At 39.1% G+C, this 12634-nt stretch overlaps 1 long non-coding RNA gene across 1 annotated transcript; it reads left to right on the top strand.

Moving 5' to 3' along the window:
- The first annotated feature begins 1968 nt into the window (after nt 1–1968).
- On the top strand, nt 1969–10714 carry LOC135473042 (uncharacterized). The gene is made up of 2 exons (XR_010444574.1): nt 1969–2312; nt 8555–10714. It is a non-coding gene; the product is annotated as an uncharacterized LOC135473042 (long non-coding RNA).
- The last annotated feature ends 1920 nt before the right edge of the window (nt 10715–12634 follow it).

Below are 12634 nucleotides of genomic sequence, written 5' to 3'. Positions count from 1 at the left end.
AGCTTTGTACTGACACAGATTCATCTGCCTAGATGGGCAGCAGTACACATTCTTGGTGTTTAGAACCACAAGTGGTTAGTGGCACAGTATGTGTCTATGGCTACCCATAGCTGAGATGTTTCAGATGTGATCCTTGGCGGCCCGGACCGTGTCCAAATTGACACGAATTAATCAAGACAACAGCTTTAATGTTTAATGTACAAAATTTGAATGCAACGAATAAACAGGTATGACTGCACACTGGGATATGTTTGAAGTCATAGTGTAATGGTTTATATGTCTATAAGCAGTCGACAGAAATTATTATACTTCCCAAGCCTAGACATATATACGGTTTCTACCGTTCATCATTTCCCGCTCCTTTCTGAACATAAAACGGAAAAATAAAAATGGTAGGCCTATACTGTACTCCTGTAAGATACTGTCAGAAAAATTGTGTTGAGTGATTTTCGTTCCCCTTATATATGGAGCTGCACTACGGAGAGTAGGCCTATAATTACATAAACAAACATATCCGTGTGATTAGCTCTCATGAAACTGCTCCAGTCGCAACATGCTCCCCACGTGACGTCCATAGCAACATGTACAGTAAAGACATACATGTATACGTCACCATGGTACATGGATGTCATTTTACACGCTTTCATGCGGGAGTGGTGGGTTTATATCCTAGTCTTTGATACCCAGGTGTATCTACAAAGTAGCCAATCTATTAAACCATATAGATGGATTGCTACGGCAGTCATATTTGAGGTAAATTTGTGTATTGTGTATAACTGGGCAGAGGCCCTGGGCTGCTAAGGGCATACAATGGGCAATATACACAAACTTACCTCAAAAGCAAAGCCATATATATAAAAAATCCTAACATACAGACCTAATTGGGAAATGCAATCAAAATTTGACACAAAAAGGGCACAAAACTCTTTGGACCACACATGGCAACACATTGATATTTTGAAAGGATACTATTGCACGCCGTCGCAAATTACATGAAGCAGGGTGTCCCAAATCTGCTTGATATGAAGTAGGCGAAGGACTCCATTTAACTTTAACCATTTAACAGGCAACTGTGGGTGGAGACGTTGGTGGGGGGTGGAAGCCCCTACATGAACAAACTTTATTTCTAATGGCCACTATATGTTTCAACTCAGTCAAACAGAGGTGGTTGGGGTATCACTCATGAATGGCTTAATGGCTTAATGGTTTCCGTGTTTGGTGGTGAAATTCATATCACGCAGCGCAAATCAGTGAGTAACGTGCCATTAAATGTACATTACTGAGGATCATCAGTTGTCTATGCGGTTTATGTCGTGCCGTGACACTGCTCTCGCATCATCTCCAGTCTCTGTACATGCGCACCAATAACTTCTTGACAAGTGGTCACCAGACTTTGTCTCCGCCAGGCTTGTTTGTCCATCGACTGGTAAAACAAGTTGCCATACAAAAATGCCATTGGCTGAGGTACTTATTAATGACGTAACGGTGTGAACAGTAAGCTGTGCAGGAAACCCATATCCCATATCCCATATCACATATCCCAGTGTTCAAAGCCAACATTAGCTTATGTACATGATACACAAGGCCTATATAGGTGACACTAATATACGCTTACATGCAAGGAGTAATTACTTAAATCTTAAACATTAGAAACAATCCCTCTACATAGCACGTATTATATGTGTTAAGAAGAAAATCTTAGTCCGTAAGAGCGTGCAAACGGTTGTCTTCATGCAATCCGTTGTCTCAAGCTATGCTAAACTCACACTGAGTGCGACACCTATATATTTATGTAGTCCTATATGTGTATATGGAAGAGAAAGATTCACAATTATTGTTTCAGTAAAACATTTGACAACATTATAGGTATATGAATGACTGAAAAAAATCCGAGGAAAACAGGTAGAATGTATATATATCCAAGTCGAATTAAAATATGTTGAGAAAAGTAGATTTCTATGCTTCGATATTCCTGCGGCAATCAAGTGTCACCCCCCAGTTACACTTAGAATGGACCTGTCCAAATGTGATTGGTCGGCATTTCCCGCCAGCTGTCAGTAACTCGAAGATGTTAAGTTGGCGATTATGTCAATGACAACCGAACGCACGAGGAAGACAAAAAACAAGCCTCTGGAAGAAGAACGATCAAAGGTTTGCTCAGTCTTCACCTTCATCGAAAACAGCTAAATCCCACCATGACAGACTGCAGCGTTACCGCGACTCCAGCTGAGCAGGGACATGCGATGCCGTCAATCGGCCGAGGGAGGACGATGGAAACCATGTTGTCCTTCATCAAGTCCTCCTCACCAGCCGTAAGTAAACTTCTACAAATTCTACACTTGCTTGACGACGCGATATTTTGGAACCGTAGGACACGTTTTGTTAGGTACATATTAGGTAAATTTAGTCCTAGCTGTTCAAAGAATTTGATATATATTCAGCGCAAAACTGAGGAGATAAAGTTCCACAGTTGAGCTAAATATCTTCGCAGACATCCAACAATTTCTTGATATTTGTGGACAAAAAAAGTTGAAGGACATTTTAGCTTTTGGAAAATTGAAAACCATTGAGAGATGTCATTGTTTTAGGTGGTTGGGTTGGAAAAGGTCATATTTTTATGTCGAAGTATATCAGAGTGTATTGACATTTAGGCCTATTCATTAATACCAATTTATTTGATTGTTTTTGAATCCATACTAAAAATTTGGAAATGTGAGCTTGCTGTCATATGGTAGCGTGACGTCAGTTCATTGAAGCAGCTGCTTTTTACAATGAACATTTGAGAGGAGGCTCATTGACTATCAAAAGGAGCCTTGTCTTTACAACTGCCAAATTGAGATTTATTTGATGGTAGTCAGTTTTATAGACGACTGGTCCAACCAATTATGCTAAGTTCCAATAAGTGGTCAGAGTTACCCATAAGGACCAGTTTGGCCGCAAAATCCAGGCGAAATGTCGTAAAATTCCCGTTACAAATGTTGTCTGATACAGTATGCTCACACTTTGGTGTGTTATAACAGCTGGTATGTGTGTTATTTCAACTGGTAGACGTTATAGGCGGACAGTCGTGTGGAAGGTTTTATACATGCGCCATGTCAGAGTTTCCAACAAGGACTGAATCACCTCACCAGTATACAAAGTGCAAAAACTTGATGAGAAGACAAAATGTCTAGAGGAAATAAATATATAAACATCAAAAGAATAAAAACTGTTTTTACAGTTAATTTTAAACTTTAAATATTTACTATTTTCACTGCTTTTTCAGCTTTCTCTTTTTGTAAAATTTCTTTGCAGACTGGAGTGTACCCATAAGTACCCATGTTATCTTCATGTTACCGCTACCCATAAACACGTTTTTTGAGTGAAATGCGCATATAATCAAGTCTCATTCTTATGAACTTACTGATGTACTTTGCATATTTATATGTACAAGTAGGCAGATATATAACATAAGGACAAGTTATCTTCATATCGGTACCCAAAAGGACACAGTTTTTTTAAGAAAATGGCTACTGTTTCACTACTTTATCTACTGTCCTTTTTTGTCACATTTCTTCTTAGACTGGAGTGTACCTACAAGGACCTGTTATCTTCATATTGCACCCATGACACAGTTTTTGAAGAAAATGGCCATGTAATTGATAAAATCGTTCAAACAAAGTATCCTCTGAAGACAAGAAAATGTAAAATGCTTTCGGCTAGATTTAGATACGTACATCAGTTTTAGGTTTGCGTTTTAATGACAGTACATACTTCAAGGATTGGCAACTTGTGGATGGTCGTGGGTTTCTCACGGGCTCTTCCCAGTTTCCTCCCCTCATAGTGGTGACCACCTACGTTGAAGTGAAATATTCTTGAGGAGAGCGTAAAACACCAATCAAATAAATGAATAAATAAATCAATGATTGGAATAGATTCTAAAACTTAATTATTGGCGTGTGACATTTTTGATACAGAAATGACAGTTGAGATAAAGAACAATCAAGAGAACTTTCTACAGAAACCTGTGCCTGTAACAAGTGCGACGTGTATACTGTATATATTTGTATAAGTTCCAAATTTTAAACCATTTTAATGTGAAACAGGCGCTTCATTGAAATTTAAAAACACTCGCTCGGTGAGAAGTGCTTGTGAAGATAGTAGCTTCCCTGCCAAGAGATGACTTTTTGAGTAATGCTAACACAGGATGACTTACCTACTGATCAGCTGTCTTGTATGGATTTTGTTTTATTGGGGATTGTTGGATTAGCCCAGTGCAGTTGCACCAGCGATTGGTGAGTTGACCTTATGGATTAATAGACTCAAGGAAGGAGAAACTGTGTGTAAAAGTGGAATAAAGCACAGCGACTGTCATACTCCTATATGAAAGTACACAATCTACATGTAGTTTATCACATGTGCAGATTTGAAAACCTTTCAATCGAGGGAAGAAATCTACTCTTTGACCATGTGGTTCTTGTCGCGAGGAATGCTGACACACGGACTGGTCCATATTCTGTGGAAACTGCAATCTGTATGCTTTCACGACAGGGGCGAGGAATTGACCCTAGAACAGAGTAGTGCTTTGGACGAGATGGACTAGGACTTCCACTGCACCTCTTGCTTGAACACGGGCACCGGATATGATTTTTCCAAGGCCTTAGTGCAACGGGGAGACGCCTGTTCCGCCCGCATGGAATAATTTAAACTGTCACAGTAATGGAGAGAATTTTGATCAGAAAAACAAAGGTAACGGATCCACCTTCCAAAGCATTCATGGAAAGCATTGGTAATGACAGGACATCGGCCAAGATTCTGAGGGAAGTATGAGGGATCTGAAGTCACCGGCTGGGCACATCCACCCCTGACGGAAATTGCCTGTTTAATGTCCTGTCATCGGCGACTTACGGAAACAAGGCCATGGCACCCCAGCGGTGGGTGTTTACTGTGATTGAGTTGGTTGGGTGGCTGGGGTATGGTGATGTGATGAAGACAACAGAGTTGCATCTGGTGTCTCCAGACTACACTGAGGCGTGCCTTGAATGTGCCAAGGATGGGGTATATTCATCAGTACTGGCGATACCAGCCGCTGCTTCTGTCTTGTGCAAACACATAGGTGTAGACTTCACTCACCTGTCTGTAAACAGCCTTCTAGACTGATCTTACAAAATACTCGATAGAAGGAATGTTGGGTATTGGACCACTAACCATTTTGTACCACTGTTACCGGAAACAGTAGAGATTTCATCTTCACCTGAAACAAGTCCAAAGGTAAGGAATTGAACTGGAGACAATTAGCCTAATCCGTTTTATTTGCACAATGGAAGCGATGATGCATTAAATGAATGCCTTGCTTTTAAACACATCAGGGTATGATATATGTTTTAACATTCTCCCTTTAAGCTAACTGTATGGTAGTGACATTTTCTCTACAAATAGCCATCCCTTCAAACATCAATATTTGCGTTTCTCACAATGTGTATGAGGTAGACATTTTTCAGGTGGATAATATAATTTTCTTTGTTTTGTAGAATTCGACCCACAGTTGGAGCCAATCAGCGCAAACAATGACACTGAGGACACATACAATGGTAGTCATCTCTTTCAGGTGAATTTTTGTCCTTGGATGTCAGATGATCCGTTGTCAAATGGTCTTGATGTACTTGACTCTGTGCCTAGAGGAGAAAAAAACTGATGTATATTTTAGAGTAAGTAAGGGTCATAATGTTGAAAAAAGGGGGAGATGTGACTTTCCTGATGACTGTGGAGTTAGGGAGACTACAGCTAATACATGTTTATTAAGGGAAGGGTCAGCGAAAGTAAAGATGGTTTATTTTAAGTACAAAGCTTATTGTACTGTGCAGCAAGTCAACAGGAAAGTCACCTATGTCCCAAATGGTGAGCAGCCATTGGATTTTGACGTTATTAACCTTCGTAGATATTATGCTGCCCTGAGATGACAACAAGATTATAACAGTAAGAGTAGGTGTGGCATCAGGAGCAGAATCAAAAACATAGCCATGTCCCAGGGCATCGCAAAAGAGAAATTCGTTCTATCCAGACAGATCCTTAAATCATGGAGCAGATTGCTCTGGATGTCAGGTCCAAACTTCCTCGTCCGGTTTATCAGCAAATGATTGAAGACGATTCTTTCTATGACCCCCGAAACTTTAAGCAAGTTTGGGTCAAAATTTATACTGAAAAGAAGAAAGTGTGTTTATGTTAGAGGTAATGTGTCAGACAAAGTACTTGAAGTACTTTCGATACAACATGACCATCCAGACAAACAGATGACCATTCATAGGAAGGGAAAGCTCTCTTCGGTCATAGTTTATTCAGACGAACAAATGCTTGATTTAAAACAAAATGTTGTTGATTCAAGGAGTGTGCTAGGAGTAAACGAGACTATTAAATTAGGTGCTCGTTATGTGACAACTGTTGTTCATAAACATTATGCTGTTAATCACAGGGAGTCTGGAGAGAGTCCAATAATACTTGGCGTGATGTTTTTACTCTGGGACGGGGAATTTGAAATTTACCATTTGTTTTTTTTCTTATTTACTTGTGAACGGAAAGGTAAACTTTGCTTTAATAAAGCCACTGAAATTATGTTTCCCTTTTGTTGGACCTCGATTGTAGAGAAAATGTAGCAAGGTTACTGTCTAAGGTTGGTTGCTTGGTTGCTCATTGAAAGAAAGGCAAATTATCGCAGACAAATTGTTTGGAAAAAATGGCCTTTCTTTTAGCTCAGACAAGTTGGTGTATGAAAAAATGTAATCGAGGTCCAACCTTTTCTTGAAAAATTTCCATTGCTTAAATCTTACTTTGACAAATGCTTAAATGCCCTTTGTTACATTATTTATGCGAACCTTTTCAAGCGAGTTACACTGACAAGCTTTGGACAAACAGCAACTGTGAATCTTTGAACAATATATTTTGAAATTGACGACAAACTGGCAAGCACAAAAAATGCCTGATCTTGTGGAAAAACTAAGCAGTCAGATAGGAGGTGTTAATATAGTCACATGTTATGTTACCTCTGTTAACATTGTATAGTCCCTATGTCTTGTACTGCTATATAATTCTTTGGTTGTGTTGCCTGTTTTGCTTTGTCATATTTCTCTCGGATATGCCTGTTAAATGTATAAACAGTGTAAAAATAAGAAAAAAGGGAATATGAGGCCTTCATAATCCTTTCTTTTTTTTTAGAAAGTGTGCCATTAAATGTATATGCGCATAATTTTTCTTATGTATAATTTGTGTTTGCTTCTGACAATAAAAATAGATTGTTTATTTTATATTTCCAGTTTAATCTGAGAATTTTATCAGTCTGTTGTTCATTTCCTTCAGAAATTTAGTCCAATATGCACGACTGAAACAAAGGATTGCCACACAAAACTGTGGATCTCCTGCATTATTTATTGTTTACCACCTGTATATGATATAAAGTTAGATTTCTAGCTTTAAACATTTCAGAAGTAATATCTCAAATCTGTAATGTGTTACATACTTTGATATGGGTCTGTATTTACGGGTATTTTTGAGGCTATACATAAATGTGCAGAGTAAAGTAAAGTGGTGAGTTTATCAGAAGAAGTTATTCTGTCAACATCAAAAGGTTAAATCCCATCAGCCGCTTCCTGTAGGAGCACAAGCATTAAAGACTCAATAGAGCCAGGAATCTCGACCTGAGAGGACAGAGGAAGTACTCAAACAAAACAAGTTGTATTCATGTATCCTGCCACCAACATCTGTTTATCATTTGTCACTTATAACTATGAAAATTTGAAGAAAAAAAGGAAAATATTGTAGATTGATGTTTTGCAATGCGTTGTGTTCAACAGTTTATCAATTTAGGGTATACTTTCAGAACCCTGGTCTTCATGGTTATCACCTTTATGTTAACTGATTCTTCCGGCACTACAAAAGAGATCTAGAAGGATTTTATCAATTATCAGTTTTATCACTATGCAAAGTAAAGTACATCAGTACGTTTATTAGAATGAGATGATCGATTTTACATGCATTTCCTTCAAAAAACGTGTACGTATGGGTAGCAGTGTGAAGATAACAGGTCCTTATGGGTACACTTCAGTCGGCAAAGAAATTATACAAAAAAAAGGAAGCTGAAAAACCACTGAAAATAGTAAATATTTGAAGTCTAAAATTAACTGTAAAATGAGTTTTTATTCCATTTATGTTTATAGATTTATTTCCTCTAGATGTTTTGTCTTCTCGTCACGTTTCTGCACTTCATATGCACATGAGTAGATTCCGTTCTTGCCGGTAACTCTGTTGTGGCGCATACATGGAACCTTCCATCCGACTGTCCGTCTTTAACGTTTACTAGCTGAAAGAAAAATGCTATATCACCATAGTGTGAGTATACTGTATCAGAAAACATTTGTAAGGTGAATTTTGTGACATTTTGGCTGGATTTTGCCACCAAACTGGTCCTGATGGGTAACTTCAAGCACTTATGGGTACTTCTGGATAATTAGTTGAACCCTAGATGACTGTAACCTTTGGGAATGCCTGCCAGTAGTGTTTATGATTTTTGTTTTACTTGTTACAGTTCAAGAGCAACTATGTTGGATATAGTATGACAAGGACAGATAACTCCTGTAACTGTGATCGTCCAATGAGGAATATCCTGTGTAAGTCATGTGGGTATTTGTGTCGAGGTCGTGTCCAGATGAGGTGTCCATGCCATCAGAATGTCATCCACCTCATGGATATCAGAATCTGCCCTAACTGCCAGAGAGATACACTAAAGGAATTCGGAGTGGCCACCCATAGGAAGTAGATGATAAAGTGTACCTGAAGGACAGCTGTGTGGTGTCCAGTGGACAGTGCTAGTATCGATTTGGCTTAATCTTGTCTTTATTTTAGTCTTGTCTTTATGCTAGCCCAGCGAGCATGGTCCCTCCTTCCCTTAGTGCTCATTTCTGCTCCAGTTGACCACCTCATAGAAAATTGTATATGCAGTTAACCTTACAAGTGGAGATTGTCCTGATGTTCGATGTACAACAAATCTCCAAGCCACCTGGTTCTTGTAAAAAGTGTTAAAACCAGTATCGACAAACGCTCTTCTAGCATAATACATCTACTGAAACGTTAGAAACAAGAAGTCAAAACTGATCAGATGGATTATAATCATAGAGTTTTTGTTGATGTGGGTTTTGACACTTTTGAAAATCGATGACTCGGGGGCTGTATTCAATGTATGTCACACGTGAATACGAAATTGAGTTGTGAAGCTATTGACAATATTCTGTGTGGAAGTGAATGGGGCCAAATCCAAACTGACTGCGAAGCTGTGACTGTGCTTGCCGGACTATCCTTTTGCCATTGTGTTAACTGTTGCAGATTTTATGTGATATCTTGTTTTATATATGTGTTATGCTTACCTATGATGGTGCTGTGCCAGTTTGCCAAAGCTGAGTTGATATTGAAACTGCTCAAGGGACCTAGCAGTTCATGGCAAGGTCTGTAGATGATACCAAAGAGGAAAATATATTAAGATTGAAAAGGTTTGAAGTGGTGAATGTGCCTCCTCAACAGTTCAGAACAGGGTGAGAAATCGTCTCATTTGGAGGGTGATATTTTTGTTGTCTGCTCTGCCAAATGACCTTTGATGCAGATCCGTCATCCTGCTATTTACATTTAATGGCAGCAACAAGATGTCAATTTGTGTTTGCTGGTGGGCAAATTATCTTGATTTCATAATGGTTTGTGATCACTTAGTTACTGGTCAGGATTACTGATGTGGTTTATGGAAATGACAATGCCATTCCCTCGATATGACAGAATAGTTTAAAGCATAAGGTAATTTTCTTAGTTAATTTCCAAGATGTGGACTGCTCGTCATCACAGAAAGATGATCTGTGTTTTTGCTGAAGCTGAGGAATGGATATATGGGTATGTAGTTAGTTTATGTGTAGACTTGTGATTTTTGTGTGGTTAGATCTTCTTTGTATTTTATTTGATCTGTTCGATTAAAGATAGGTTTTGTGGGCAGCAGTTTTTTTTATCCAGAGATTTGCGTCAAGGTTACAAGTCGCTCTGTTCAACGATGATGTCTGCGCAGTGACGGCATTGGGCAAGGTAGCCACTGTATGTTTACCATAACGGTAGAGTTTCCCTCAATATTCTGCTTGTTTCAGAATAAAGTGTTCTAAGGAATAACTTTGCCTGACATGTAGTCTTTAAGATGAAAAATGATTAGAAATTGGTACTGTAGACCTAATTTTTTATGTCCTGATATCCTCGGGTTTTATGGTAACCTAAACTTGCCAAGGTTACAGCTTTTTATTGATTTTATTTTTCATGGAGATAACTTGTCTGTTCAGTGCAGTGCAAACAATGTGTTAATGATGCGAAAAAAGGTTTGTCCAAAACTCCAGGGTGAGCTTTTAGAGGTCTGATTCACAAAGCACTTGTAACATTACGAACATGTTACTATGGTAACTAGGAATGTAGGTATCACATTTTTGTTGTTGCAGTTATGTGCTTGTAGCATTCGCCGGGCCTGGGAACCGCTGAGACTTCTCTCTCGTTTGGAGTAATTCTTTCTAGGATTTGCATGGTTTCCACAACCTAATTAAAACAGTATTTTTCGGATCAGTCCTTTCCTAAACCTTGTTGGACATTAAACCTTTGTATGCAAGGTGTAATTAGTACTGCTTTGTGATCCATATGTTTATTGTTGGCATTAAAAGGTATATTTTCTTTACTGTATGTGTTCATTATGTAATGGGACAGTTTGTCATTAAGGACTGGGTTTGGGCCCCTAGGAGTTTCTGCAGCAATGACCACTGCTGTTAAAAGAAAGAGATCGTGTCCCACTTGGAACGATGCTTGTCTTCCTCTCCATATTACTAAACAGATGAGGTGCGAGCTTTAATAAGAGAAATTGCAGATTTCCTGCTGGTGGAAAATTGGTGACATTAAGCACGGGGCCAAGCTCTTTCCATTTGGGCAGTCTGGGGTTCATTAAATTCCAATACTCTTCCGCCAGTATGATGTGTATTTAGGTTTTCTCCAACAATATAATGTGCAAGTAGGTTTCTTCCATCAATATGCTGGGTATTTAGACTTTCTCCACCAATATAATGTGTATTTAGGCTTCTTCCATCAATATGATATGTATTTAGGTTTCTTTTATCAATAATGTGTGTATTTAAGCTTCTTCCACCAATGTAATGCGCATTTACGTTTCCTCAATCAATATGTCCGCTTTGGGACCGGTAGATCCCGGGTCAATCCTGGGTCGAGTCACACCTAAGACTTCCTCACTTGGCGTTCAGCATGAAAGGGATAGTGTGACGACTGGTTGACTGGTATCAGTATAATGGCTCAGGCGGAACGCCATACTTGCCTTCGATAAGGCATCTGAATGATGCAGCACTAGATAAAAGAACGGTGGAAATCCGTCCTGCAACAAGGAGGCACATTACATGCACTCTAAGGATTCCTTTGTCGTCATATAACTGACAAATTGTTAAGTACGACGTTAAACCCCAAGCACTCACTCACTCTACCAATATGATTTCCTCCACCAATATGATGTGACTTTAGCTTTCCTCCACCGATAGTATGTGCATTTAGGTTTCATCCACCAATATGATGTGCAATTAGGTTTCCTCCACCAGTATGATGTGTCATTGGGTTTCTTCCACCAATATGATGTGCGTTGACGTTTAAAGGATTACTGAAATAATGTTCCCAAAAATTCCTTCCTTCTGGTGAACATTAGGAAAAAAGGTGATTTGATGTCAGAGTGCCTCGATACCATCAGCATGGTTCATATAACCCACCGTAATATTCAAACATTTGAATGCCTTTCAACACCCTTAAAAAAATCTGAAAAAATAAATGAAAGTCTTTGTATGCATAGTTTTCAGCTGTCTGTATGATGAACATCACTTCATATTATAGCTTTGTGTTACTTTAAAGAGACACATTTACCAGGATGCTGTGATGTGCGTGGGCATCGCTGCGAGCACGCAGCTTCCATAGCAACCAGTACTCTACCGTAGTTATTACGTCGCCTTGGTAGCCACTTGCGAGCAGCGCGGCGGGCGCTTGGTGAAGCGAGCCCCAGGACTCATGTCTGAAGTTTCTTCAAGCCTGACCACCCGCTGCAGTGATATAGTGGCTAAAGCATCTCCCCTGTGAACGGGGTGGAATCCTGAATTGAGTCATGCCCAAGATTTAAACATCTGTAATCTTAGTTCTATGCTTGGTACTGGGTCTAAGAGGAACAGACCGATTGGCCTGGTGTCAGTATTATGTGATTCGCTGGAGCATTGTGTCTTTGGTAGGGTGTTTAAGTCATGCAGCACCATAAAGATGTTGAAATTTGAGATTATCCCAGGGCAAAATTAATATGTTCGCCTTACATGGTTTATCTCTTTGATTGTACATTTATTTAAATGTTTTTTCTCTGAATCTGTGATTGATAAGGCTGTTCGGTAAAGTGTGGACTGACTTAATATATATATATTGAACACTGAACAGGAAATGACAAACGCTGTCACATGCCGCTGACAAATCACAATGAATGAAGCTTTATGTGCGGAGAAAAGTCACTTCACCACGTAGAATATGAATCGTGTACATTGTCTGAAAAAACACAAAAACGTACTTTACC

The sequence above is a fragment of the Liolophura sinensis genome, chromosome 8, assembly GCF_032854445.1.
Source record: "Liolophura sinensis isolate JHLJ2023 chromosome 8, CUHK_Ljap_v2, whole genome shotgun sequence".
Lineage (NCBI taxonomy): Eukaryota > Metazoa > Mollusca > Polyplacophora > Chitonida > Chitonidae > Liolophura > Liolophura sinensis.
The sequence above is the reverse complement of the archived record's forward strand: the minus strand, read 5'-3'. Positions and strand labels throughout refer to the sequence as shown.